Below are 13,251 nucleotides of genomic sequence, written 5' to 3' on the forward strand. Positions count from 1 at the left end.
TTTGAGGAAAAATTATGAGATAATTCAATATCTGGTCTACCAAACACTTAGCACAACCTTATACTTCATTTATTGCTGAATATTTGTTGAATTATTGTCTGTAATCATCATGATTTTACAGCTTCAAGGTGGAACATACTCTAATCTCTAGCTAACAGGACAGTAGTCTGATAATTCACTGCAGAAAATTGATTTAGTGATTTCTCCTTTTAATTAAGACTGCAGAACTGTTAACCTAAGCTGATTCAGTGGCAAGAGTCAATAGAGGCTAAGCTGGAAGTTACTTAGAGGTCATTATTCAGGCATAATATTTTATCTTTGACTAGCCTTGGTAAAGGCGAGTCCGGCTTAAAGCCTCGTTACCTTCTTTTGTAGCAGAAGACGTCTGTCTTCTGCAAGTTGAACACAGTGCTCAGTGTGCGTAGAGCCCTTCTTCAACTGATGGCCATTCCGCTAGTGACAAGTTAACCGTTTCGCATTTAGACCTTCCAGACTCCAGCCTTGGATGCTCCCATGTATCTGACAGGTCAACCCTGAAAAACTTAAGATTAAATTCTAACTTTTTTCGTGTTTGTCTTGGGTGAATAACTTATCTTTGGAGAATAGCTTTAAGTGGCTTAGACACTGATAAAACCCAGTGTGTTATTTTTTTGACACTCATCTCAATATTGTTTTATCTTTGACCCTATTTAAATCTAGGATTTAATAGAGTCTAGTGAAAAAATTAGTGGGAAGCATGCATATAAACAAGGAAAAGGGGAAGGTTAAAAAGAAACTATTTAGAATTAGTTTTATTATATTTCTAACATTTCAGAATTTATTAGTTGCTTACAAATTGGTGTGCCTATGTTGTTTATAAATGTTTATGTACTATATTAAGTAGAAGACCATAGAACATTATAGCAGGTTGTCTAATGTTATTGGGGTTTTTACCACAGTTGCTGTTGTGGAAGAAATTACTTGTTAGATTAATAAAAAAATGTTGGCAAAACATGGCTTTATACCTCAGTGTCGAGATGTGCAAGACAAATACGCTTTCAGAATATAAATACATTTCTTATGGCATTAACATTAATGACAGCAGTTGGTCAGCCTTTACCATTGTCAAAATACAACAGGATTCCAATAATAATTCCTTCTTATTTTGAATGTTGTTAGTTTGGGACCTTGATTGGTTGGCATTTTATCATTGTCATAATTTTAATTAGATTTTAAAACCAGCCTGCAGAATTTTTAAGCATGATTTGATGATATTCAACACTAAGGCTTTAAAAAGTATCTCTTGAGAGAAACGTGAGGGATTATAAAGTTTAGGGGCTTACTACCATAGCATTGTGAAAATAAACTTCCATTAAGCTGATATAAAAGGAACCCCTCTTTTGTGGAATTAAATCTATGCTCGAGCATTTCACATGATAACTGTAGGAAGTTTTGTTTTGTAAAAATCATTGGTATCAAATAGTATTTTCACTTTCTAATAACTCCTTAACCCAACCAGTGCTAACACTTCACTCCTCCATCTCCGTCTGGCACTCAAGTCTTACTGCTTGTTCTTGGACCTTAAACCACTTCTCAAGCCTTATGGTCCACTTGTGTTTCAGTGTTGCCGAAGTAACAACAGCTCTGTGGTGTAATTCTGTGCTGGGTTGGAGCAGAGAGCAGCAGTTTACTTCATTGTCCATCATTACCCCCCAACCTCCAGAATTCCTGAGAAAGTGATACTGACATTCCCAAATCTGGAGGAAAAATAGTATGAGGACCTTCCGTCTCGACAAATAGAAACAACTTAATCTCAGAAGAGAAAACAAAGTTCAGATATTTTTTAAGAATCCAGATGAGGCTTTCCCTTCACAGTCCTTGGCTCTTTTTCCCTAGGCTTCAGAAAAGCAAATAGATCTAGACTCGGCTCTGAACTGTATCTTAAAGAATAATATAAACTGGTCTCAGAGTGGGAAGAGTGTTAAGTCACCCACTCCATCAAAGCTTATGGAATGACTTCTGTTGCCTATGTTAAGCTTGAGCAAAATAAAAGAAACATAACTATGTAAATATACAGCAGAATTAGTTCAAAGACTTGCATGTGCCTAAGAATCATTGGGACAAAATCCAGGATTCCATCCATGGAGATTCTGATTCAGCTGGTCTGAGATGGGACCAAATAATTTGCATTTCAAACAAGCTTCCGGGTAATGGCGCCATCAGTCCTAGAGCAGAATGCAAACGACTCATCCCGGAGGAAAACGTAATTCATGGAACAGAAGAAAATTTTGTCTGTTTGCTTCACATTTATAGAATGACTTAATAAGAGGGGCACCTGGGTGACTCAGTTGATTAAGTGTCTGCCTTTGGCTCAGGTCATGATCTCAGGGTCCTGGGAGAACTCCACATGGGCTCTCTCTCAGCAGGGAGCCTGCTTCTCCCTCTCCCTCTGCCTCTCCCCCAGCTTGTGTGCATGCTCTCTCTCAAATAAATAAAATCTTAAAAAAAAAAAAAAGAATGACTTAATAAGAATTCAGTAAAATGGGAGCTCAGGAGAGAAACAGCGAGATGAGAGGGAGATTTTGTTTCTAGAAAACATTGAGGACTTCATTGTCCCAAGTAGTCTGTTTTATCAGTGCAGCCTATTTGTTAGTTATACTTTGTTGAGTTTGTATTTTGAAACTTTTTAGATGACATTAAAAGGAAATGTTAAATCTTTGGATATAAAATTGCTTTCAATTGCTAGATTTTCCCAGAGGCTACATTATGCTTGTGTTTAATAGTCACAACCAATCTTGATCTTTATCTAAAACAAATCTATTTTTATTTTTTTTTAAAGATTTTATTTATTTGATAGCGCAAGCAGGGGGAGCAGCAGGTAGAGGGAAAGGGAGAAGCAGGCTGCCCGCCGAGCAGAGAGCCCACTGTTGGGCTTGATCCCTGGGCCCTGGGATCATGACCCAAACTGAAGGCACACACTTCACCAGCTGAGCACCCAGGCCTCGCAAAACAAATCTATTTAAATGCTTACAATTCTGAGTAGAGAAAATGCATACTTTTAGTTTCGTTGTAGTAACCGTAATAGAACCCATAAAATAGTAGGGAAACCCAATCTCAATTTATTAATTCAGTCCTCCCCACCAAAGCAAAGGATTTATTGGTTCATGTAACTGAAAAATCCGGTGTAGAGTTGTCCTCAGGGATTCAAATGTGATTGTCAGAACTTTCCATCTAAGTTGGTCTTACTTCTCCCTGAGCCTTCACCAAAGTGGGAGAAGACTCTGTGGGGCTGGGGAGGATGGGGAGGAAAGCGCATGGAGGAGGTCTCAGAAAATTCTGGTGCAACTTGGGTCACGTTCCTGTCTTTGAATCCTATTTCCCACTTGATAGCCACTCTAAAAATACTGTGCTCTGTTAACCCTTCCTTTCCTCTAATGACTTCACTCCCTCCACTTAGGCTTTGTGGGTTTATAAACTGCTCAGATTAAGTGCTTTGCTATTTGGGAATTAATCTGGAATGGATAGAGCCAGCATTGGGTCACTTGGCCTGGTTAATACAGGTATTAAAACCTGGGCAGTGGGTTCCCAAATTCCCTCGGGCCACTGGCTATGCTCATTTACTTTGTGTACTAGCAAGTCCTACTAGAGAAAAAACAGTTACTGCTCCTTTGTTTATTGTTACTGTTGAGTTGCTAGGAGCACATCTGTTTGCAGGTAAGTGTGCTGACGACATTTTCTAGAGGTGGAATCTAGATGGAATCTAGAGGTGAGACGCTTTTTTTAAGGTATTAAAATATATGTTTAAACAATAGGTTACCTATTAATGTGATTGTCCCAGTAAAATTTTATAACATACAGATATATAGAAATTTGGTGGTGTGAAAGATTTTGAGATCTACTTCAATACTTGAAGGAAAGGGCAAGAGAGATTAAGTATCTTGCCATGATTCTGTAGTTTGTGGCAGTGCTAAAACTGAAAGAAAAACAACTGCATCCTTGGTGCGGCTTGGGGAAGAAGGAGTGACAGCAAAGAGGGCTTCATTAGAAATTATTCTGGGTAGGAAGAGAAGAGACAGTAACAGCAGACTTAAAATTTTAATCTCAGTTTCACTTCACAGCTGTTTATTTTACTTTTACTTTAGCTAAGATGGACTGGTATTTTCCAAATCAACAACTAAAAAAAGGCAAGGGAGTGCAGGAGACACCAGGAGAGAAGGCAAGTTGACATGACAAATTCTTATCCTAACACAAGCAAATGCAAGCTACAGATTGACTCAGCCTATTTCCCCACCTGGAAAGACCCTTCCCTTAAATCGAATTTATGAATTGCGGTTTTCCTGACCACTTATCCTCTTCGCCGCTTATGTGATAATTGCAAAGCCTATGGAGAGATTTCCATTTAGTTGTCGGCAAGAAAGTTACCTCATCCATAAGATGAGTTTAAAAACACCGCACCTGCCTCTGAGCTGGAGTTTGGATCATGTGTTCTCTTTAGGTTCTTGAATTTTTAATTCAAGGAAGATTCTTCGTGCCACTAAACTAGGGTGTCTCAGTGTGTCTCCTGAAGCACAGGTCCGCCTAGGACCGAGGCTCGATGTGACCCATTGCAAAAAAACTTTGCTGACATATTTTAGTTTAAAATTCATGCGAAAAAAATTCATTTCACTCCAAATTGTTCATACTGGTTTTAACATAAAATTTTTGTTTTATTCTTTCTGAAGCTTCAAGCAAAATTCGTACAGTTACAAAATTGTGTTTCTCCTGAGGCTATGTGTAACTTCTGTTCCGTTGCATATTACTTCTCTTGGGGTGTTGGGGGAGTGTGCTTGTGTGTACACATCATCCTGGGAAACAAAGTGACCTACATTATAGACTCACTTCCTTTAAACTTATATGAACTTTCTGTATAATCTGCAGTAAAGCGCCGTGCTTAAGAATTACTCTAGTGACTGAAGGAATATGTTCCAGGAAATTTCGTTTCCAGAAGATGCATGTGGGAAGATCATATAGGAGGACAACTATGAGTTCTAGAATGTTACATAAAGAGAATTATAATACCAGAAAGCTAATTAAATACTGTACAGATTAAAGTAATGACAAATATGTTGAGAACATAAGCCCCTGAAAGTCTTAAGGAAGGCAAAAAAGCTGGTCCGATAAACGCTGCCTATGAGCCAATGGGTAGATGGAGGAATGGGTTTTGTTAAGGCACTGGTTCTCAACTGGGAATTTTACTGTCTAGGGGACATGGGTGATGAGATACTTTTGACTGTCATGACTAGGAGGCAGGGGTGCATTGTTCCTGGCAGCTGAGTAGAGCCAGAGATGCTGCAAAAGAACCTACAACGTCCAAGACAACTTCTCACCACAACGAATAATCTGGTCGAAGCGTCAGTAGGGCTGGTGTTGAGAACTCTGGGTTAAGGTTAAGAGAGTTGGAGGAGGGTGCTGGGAAAGGAGAAGAAAAAGATCAGTCAGGGGACACATGCTTGGAGACATGCTTGTGCAGAGTGCCTCTTGGGGTCCTGGAATGGAGCCTCACCACCACAGCTTCTAGTTGGAACCCAGGCGGGGAGATGCCTTAGCCGCATTTGCCCCTTGGGGTGGGGGAGGGCAGCCCTTCTCTTCCAGCCAAGCCTGAAAGGGATTTGCTATCAGAGGGGCCTAGTGTGCTTTCAAAGCGTCTCCTTTGCGTCTTTGAGAAGTTTTTCTGTGCTTATGTTTAAAATTACCTCAGCAGAGGAAGTCTTTCATTCCAATAATGAAAAATAAAGGCTAAACTGAAGGTGACAAACATTTTCATGAGAAAGACTATGAAATGTAACAAGCCAACAAAGAGAAATGGCTCTGATGAAATCCTTTTTCTTTTTGAATCGGGGAAGATGCCAGAGAACTTCGAGGGCTTAAAGTTGGTAGTGGGCCACCTCAGAGGACAGAAGGGGGTACAGAAAGAAGAGGTTTCACAGTGCTTTCTAGGGAAGTTCTTGTTTCCTTGGAACGTGTGGGAAAGTGAAGCTGTGATCAGAAGCAGCTTTGAAATATAACTTAAAAAAAAGATTTTATTTATTTATTTGAAATATATAACTTAAGGGGGAAAAAAGACTGACTTTGGTGTAGAGCCCCCCCCCCGCCCCAGCTTTTGTATTAATGAGTTGAATGGAAGAAGTGATAACATTCTGGACCACTGGGGTCCAGAAATGTTTTCCGACAAATAAAATAACCTGTATTTTAATCCTCTGGGCTTCTACATTTCCTTAGGTTCACTGAGGGGGGGAAACTAGCTTTGGAATCTGCCCCGAGAGCCAAGCAAATCCACCCTTGTAAATCAACCCTATTCTTGAAATTTTCCACCTTCAGAATAACATTTCCATTTAGTTTCATAAAAGCTTTTTTTGGAGGGGTTCCTATGTGTTTGGTAGCATGGAAGATAAAAGTTGTGAAGATGTGTAACACAATTTCTGCATTCAGGGGGCTTGTAGCAGAAGAGACAACCACACGAAAATATCAAACACAGCAAAACGTGTTAAATCCTGGTAAAAGAAGCCTCATATGAGGGCTACAGGAACAGAGAGGATGGGGCATTGGATTTAAACCCTTGAAGAAGAATTTTCAATAAATGGGTGTGAGAGGGGAAGGCACAGAAGATAAGCACAGAGGCACGGCGTCTTTGTGGTAATTCCTGTAGGGGAAGGTGGCTGGAGCATAGCATGTGGGGGAGGGGCACGGGAGGAGGGATGGGTGACACGGTGGGAAGTAGGCTGGAAGGGAGGCTGGCGAAAGACGACTGAGGGCATTAAGAGCTGTGAAACTGGACTGCCTTCTATGGATGATAGCCGCAGAAGGTTTTTATGCAGATGAGCAGTACCATCAGATCTGGGTTTTAAGAAGTGATTCTGCGTGTAGTGAGGCTATGGGAGTCAGAACGGAGAGGAGGCAGCAGAGAGAAATATCCAGAGGCTCTAACAGAAACATTACTCCGGCATTCTTTTAGTATCTCTTTTACAGATCTTTGACCTTGGAAATATATATACAGTGATTTATTCAATTAAAAAATCACTGTCAGCTTTTGTGGTCACAGTCCCTTTGTATTCCAGAGTTTTCTCTTACTTTAGGGTTCAGGGTCATGCTGAAACTAGACTCCCTCAGAATTTTCCTCCTTAAATCTAAAGTTTCGTGTTTACAATCTGGCTTTTAACCCTTGGGCATCATTTACATTCCTCTTGGTATCTATTTTCTCCTCGGCTTAGGAGCTTCCCTTCTTGCCCCGAGAGCATGAAATTCACTGTAATTAAAGTGCCTGTGGTTTAGTGTGATTGTTCTTTCTTGTTTTTCTGAGAAGTCATCCTTGCTCTTTGTGGCCCAGCCCAGGATATAATCTTGGCTTTAATCTCCAGGGACAATACATGTCCTTCGAGTACTGATTTGAGGAAGGACACTGAGCCTAGACATTCACCTGGGGATTAATTTTGTGTATTAATTCCAAGGAAAATTGTATGATGGAAAGTAAATTGATTACTCTCTTGGACTGAATGAGAACGCCATGTCAGTACAAGTATGAATAGGAGTGGAAGTGTTATCAAGCTGAAATCTGAAATCTTGCTGGGACTGTGCTGGGCTGCCTGACGTATACAGGATCCTCACTCCCACCCCAATCAAGATGGCATAATGTACTTGTTTTTTTCCTAGAGAATAGTGGGTGGTGACTGAAGATTTCTCAAGTGTACCTCATGGTGGGGTTGTGACTCTCCATGTTTTCCTCTTTTCAGTAATTTCTGAAAATCATTCAGTTAAAAGATACAAAACATGTTGCAAAGAGACTCATCCTTCTGGCCATGATGGATTAGCTGGGACTGAACTAGCCTTCCTGAATGAACTAGAAGTAGATGAAATATGTGAAATGGCTATTTTAAGGAACTGGGCAGCAGGCAGTGAAGGACCTTGATCCCTAAGAGGAAAATAGCAAGGAACCACATATAGTGGTCCAGGCTTTCTCTTGGAGGCTGTGTTGGCTCAGGGTGCTGTAAGAAAACACCATAGCGGGGTGGCTTAACCAACAGAAATTTATGTTCTCACAGTTCTGAAAAGTAGAAGGCCAAAGTCGGGGTGAGATCAGGCTTGGTTCCTGGTGAGGCCTCCCTCTGGCTTGTGGATGACTGTCTTCTCACTGTGTCCTGACATGAATTTTCGTCTGTGCCCACATGGAGAGAGAGAGAGGAGAACCCTGGTGTCTCTTCTTATAAGGACACCAGTCCTATAGGATTAGGGCCCCATTCTTATGAGCTTATTTACTTTAATTACCTTACTAAAGGCCCTGTCTCTAAATATAGTCACATGGAGGGTTAGGGCTTCAACATATTGGAGGGAACACAATTCAGTCCATAACAGGGGCACTTTTCAGACCAAGGTTCAGAGATCCCAAGCAGAACACAGTAATTTTACCAAGCTGAGGATGCAGATTGGAGTTCAAGGTGGTGGCCAGAATTTTAGGGCAGAAACCACAGAGTGGGAGCTTTGTGAAGAAAACCCCCCAGAAGTCTCTGTAGGAGTTTCCTTGAGTATTGCTGAAATGCCAGGAGGCTGCAAAAAGAACGGGGAGTTATAGGCTGAACAATTACGAGAGCTCAAAAGGACCGGGAAACATTCATGTTCTGAGCTGCCAGAATGGAGTTATACATATAGGGCATTCAATAGAGACTCTGGAAGGCTCACACCTTGGCAGTAGGGCTAAACTAGCCCAGAGTAAAGACTGCCCTCAACTCACACCTATGAGCTTAATAACAAGCCTTGAGCTTAATAACAAGCCTTGAAAGGCTCAGCATGATTCAAAATTAAACTAACTGCCTCAGAGAACACTCTTACACCCTGTAAAAGAAACAACGAAATTTAACACTTTAATAAGAAATTACCACACATGGGAAGAAGCAGGAAAATGTGAGTCGTAGCCAGTTGAAAAACCAATAAAGAGAAACCACCCAGAAATGACCAAAATGATGGAATTAGCAAAAAAGATTTTAATATTTGTATACATATGTTCATATTTAAAAACATGAATACAATAATGAGAGAAATTGGATGTATAAAAAAAGAACCAAATGGAATTTCTAGCAGTGAAACAATGCAATATCTTGTATGAATAATTCACTGAAGGAGCTTATAAGAAGATTAAACACTGATGAAAAGATTGGAGAACATGAAGACATGGCAAAAGGAACTAAACTGAAGGAAGAGACCAAAGACTGAAAAAATTTACAGAGCATCAGTGACCTATGGGACAATATTATGAGATATATTTTTTAAATAATTTTTTTAATGATTTTTGAATCTCAAAGGGGGCAGGGAGAAGAAAATATTTGAAAAATAATGGTGAAAAATGTTCCAAAAATTTTTCAAGTTTTTTAAAAAAGATTATTTATTTATTTATTTATTTATCTGAGAGAGAGAGAAAGAGCATAAGAGAGGCGAGGGTCAGAGGGAGAAGCAGACTCCTCGCTGAGCAGGGAGCCTGATGTGGGCCTCGATCCTGGGACTCCAGGATCATGACCTGAGCCGAAGGCAGACGATTAACCAACTGAGCCACCCAGGGGCCCCAACTTTTTAAAGTTTTATTGAAATATAATTCACATGCCATACAATTCATTCATTTAAACTATACAGTTGAGGTTTAGTATATTTACAGCCTTGTGCAACTATCACTACAACCTAATTTTAGATAATTTTTGCCCTCCCTAAAACAAACCCTGCAATTACAGTCAGAGTATTGTCATCACCTCAAAGAGAAAGCCTATGCCTGTTAGCTATCGTCTCGGAATTCTGGCATCCTCTAGCCCTAGGCAACCTTAATCTATGTTCCGTCTCTATAGATATGCTAATTCTGGACAATTCATATAAATGAAGTCATCATATAATATGTGGTCTTGTGTGACTAGTTTTTTTCACTTAGCATAATATTTTCGAGGTTCATCCATGTTGTAGCATGTGGTCAGGACTTCTTATTGCTGAATAACATGCCCTTCTATGGATATACCACATTCTAGTGCGTCAGTCGATGGGTATTTTGGGTTGTTTCTTTTGCCTGGTAAGGGTAATGCTGCCGTAAACATTTGCGTGAACGTTTTTCTTTGGAAATACGTTTTCGATTCTCTTGGGTATATACCTAGGAGTGCAGTTACCAGATCATTTGGTAACTTCACGTTTAGCATTTTGAGGAATGAACAGACTGTTTTCCAAAGTGGCTATACCATTTTACATTCCCACCAGCATTGTATGAGTATTATATTTTCTCTACATCCTTGGCCAGCGCTTGTTATCTTATCTCACTTTTTGATTATAGCCATCCTTGTGGTTATGATGTGGTATTTCATTGTGGGTTCTATTTGCATTTTTGTCTTGATAGCAGGTGAGGTTGATCTTTTCATTTGTTATTGGCCATTTGTATATCTTCCTTGAGAAATGTCTATTCAGATCTTTCGTCCATTTTTAATTGGGGTATTTGTCTTATTTATGAGTTGTAAGAGTTCTTTATATATTCTACATACTAGATTTTTATTAGATATATGATTCGCGAGTATTTTCTCCCATTCTAGAGGTTGTCTTTTTATTTTCTTGTGTCTTTTGAAGCACAAAATGTTTTAATATTGATGAATTGGTGTCTTTTTCTTTTGGGGTCATATCTGAGGAACCATTGCCTAATTCAAGGTCATTGAGATTTATGCTTATGTTTTCTTTTAATGGTTTTATAGTTTAAGTTCTTACAGTTAGGTCTCTGATCCATTTTGTATTAATTTTTGTATATGGTATGGGGAGGGGGGCCCAATTTTGATATTTGCATGTGAATATCCAGTTATCCCAGACCATTTGTTGAAAAGACTATTGTTTCTTTGGTGAATTGTGCTGTCACCTTGTCAAAAAAATCAATTGACTATTTATGTGAGAATTTATATATGGATTCTCAGTTCTGTTCAATTGATCTATATGTCTAGCCTTATGCCAGGATGACACTGTCTTAATCACTGTAGTTTTGTAGTAAGGTTTTTTTCTTTTTTTAAGATTAATTTTTTTATTTTGAGAGGGAGAGAGTGAGGAGAGGGGCAGAGGGAGAGAGAGAGAGAGAGAGAATCTCCAGCAGACTCCCCACTGAATGTGGAGCCTGATGCAGGGCTTAATGCAGGGCTTGATCTCACGACCCTGAGATCATGACCTGAGTTGAAATCAAGAGTTGGACACTTAACTGACTGAGCCACTCAGGTGACCCTGCAGTGAGTTATAAAATAGGAGTGCATGAGTCCTTCAACTTTCTTCTGCCTTTTCAAAATTATTTGGGGTATTTTGGGTCCCTTGCATTTCCACATGAATTTTAGGTAATTAACTTGTTAATTTCTTTAAAAAAGCCAGGATTTGGGTAGAAATTATGTCAATCTGTAGATCATTTTGGAGAGTATTTCCATTCTAACAATATTAAGTCTTCCGATCCATGAACATGGGTGTTATTCCATTTACGTACGTTTTAATTTCTTTAAATGATGTTTTGTAAATTTCAGTGTGTAAGTTTTGGCTTGGCTTCTTTTGTTAAAATTATAACGAGGTATTTATTTTTCTGATGATATAAATGGAACTGTTTTCTTAATTTCATTTCAGAATGTTCATTGCTAGTATGTAGAAAGTTTATTTTTGTATGTTAATCCTGTGTTCTGTAACTTTGCTGAATTTGTTTATTCGTTCTAATACTTATGTGTATGTGTGGATTACTTAGGGTTTTCTACATATAAGATCATTCCATCTGCAAATAGAGAAAGTTTTACTTTTTTCTTTTTTGATCTGGATGCTTTCTATTTCTTTTTCTTGCCCTGACCCGAACCTCTAGTACAATGATAATTTGAAGTAACTAGAGCAGACACCCTTGCTTTTTCTGATCTTGGTGGAAAGTATCCAGTCTTTCACCTTTAAGCCTGATGCCGGCTGTGAAGTGTCCAGAGATGTCCTGTGTCAGGGTGAGGAAGTTCCCTGCTTTTTCTGCATCTAGTGAAATGATCGTATTTTCTCCCCTTTACACTGTATGATTGTCTGTTACGTTAATTAATTTTCAGTTGCTAAACCAGCCTTATATTTCTGGGATAAATTTCACTTGGTTATGGTGTATAATCTTTTTTATATGTTGCTGGATTTGATTTGCTAGCATTTGTTGAGAATTTTTACATCTCTGTTCACAAGGAATACAGATCTTTAGTTTCTTGTGCAATTTTTGTCTGGTTGCTATTAGGGTAATACTGGTCTCATAAATGGATTAGGAAGTGTCTATTCCTCTTCTATTTTCTGGAACTTGTGAAGAATTCATATTAATTCTTCTTTGACTATTTGGTAAAATTTACCAGTGACACTATCTTTTCTCTGGCCTGAGATTTTCTTTGTGGAAATTTAAAAATTAGATCTGTTATTATTATTATAGACCAACTCACATTTTCCATTTCATTTTATGTCAGTTTCCGTATTTTGTGTATCTTGGCAATTTCTCCATTTCATTTAAATTATCTGATGTGTTAGCATACAGCCGCCCCTAGTTTTTTTATATATAATCCTTTTTATTTCTGTAGGTTAGGTAAATGGCCCCTCTTTTATTCCTATTTGAAGTAATTTGAGTCTTCTCTCTTCCTTTGGCTGGTCTAGCTAAAGATTTAGACTTTAGCTAGTTCAATTCTGTTGATCTTTTCAAAGAACCAAATTTTGGTTTCATTGATTTTTTTTTTCCTATTGCTTTTCTACCTTCTGGAAACCAATAATAAAGAGAAAAATCTTTAAAGCAGCTGTTGGAACACCAGACACATTGCTTATAGAGGCAGACGAAGCCCTGCGATACAGCAGATGATGGAATAACCCAACACTTGAAACGGATGTATTGATTCTTTAGGGAAGTTGATTAAACAAAAAAAAGCACATTTCCTTTGAGGTTGTCAGCTTCATCTCTGAATGAGGCAGTACGCTTTACGAGAAAGAACCCTTCGCTGTGCCTGGATTCCCGGACAACCACTGTGTCCCAGAGTTCTTCAGAGTAGAGGCGGTGATTTTTCTTTCCAGCACAAAGGGAAAGAACACAAGGAGTAGGCCCTGCTGCCCCTACCTACAGTGCTGGGCCCAGTGTCGGCAGGACTCTGTGCTGATTAGCATGCTTTTAGGGAAATGGTTTTTCTCCCTGATGTTAGCCCTAATCCAGGTGTTACCAACCTTGGCTGCTCTGGAGAATCAGCTGGGAAGCTTTAAAAAAAAAAATGCTGAGGCCCA

This window comes from Ursus americanus, chromosome 20, assembly GCF_024610735.1.
Source record: "Ursus americanus isolate L20-20 chromosome 20, mUrsAme1.1.p, whole genome shotgun sequence".
Lineage (NCBI taxonomy): Eukaryota > Metazoa > Chordata > Mammalia > Carnivora > Ursidae > Ursus > Ursus americanus.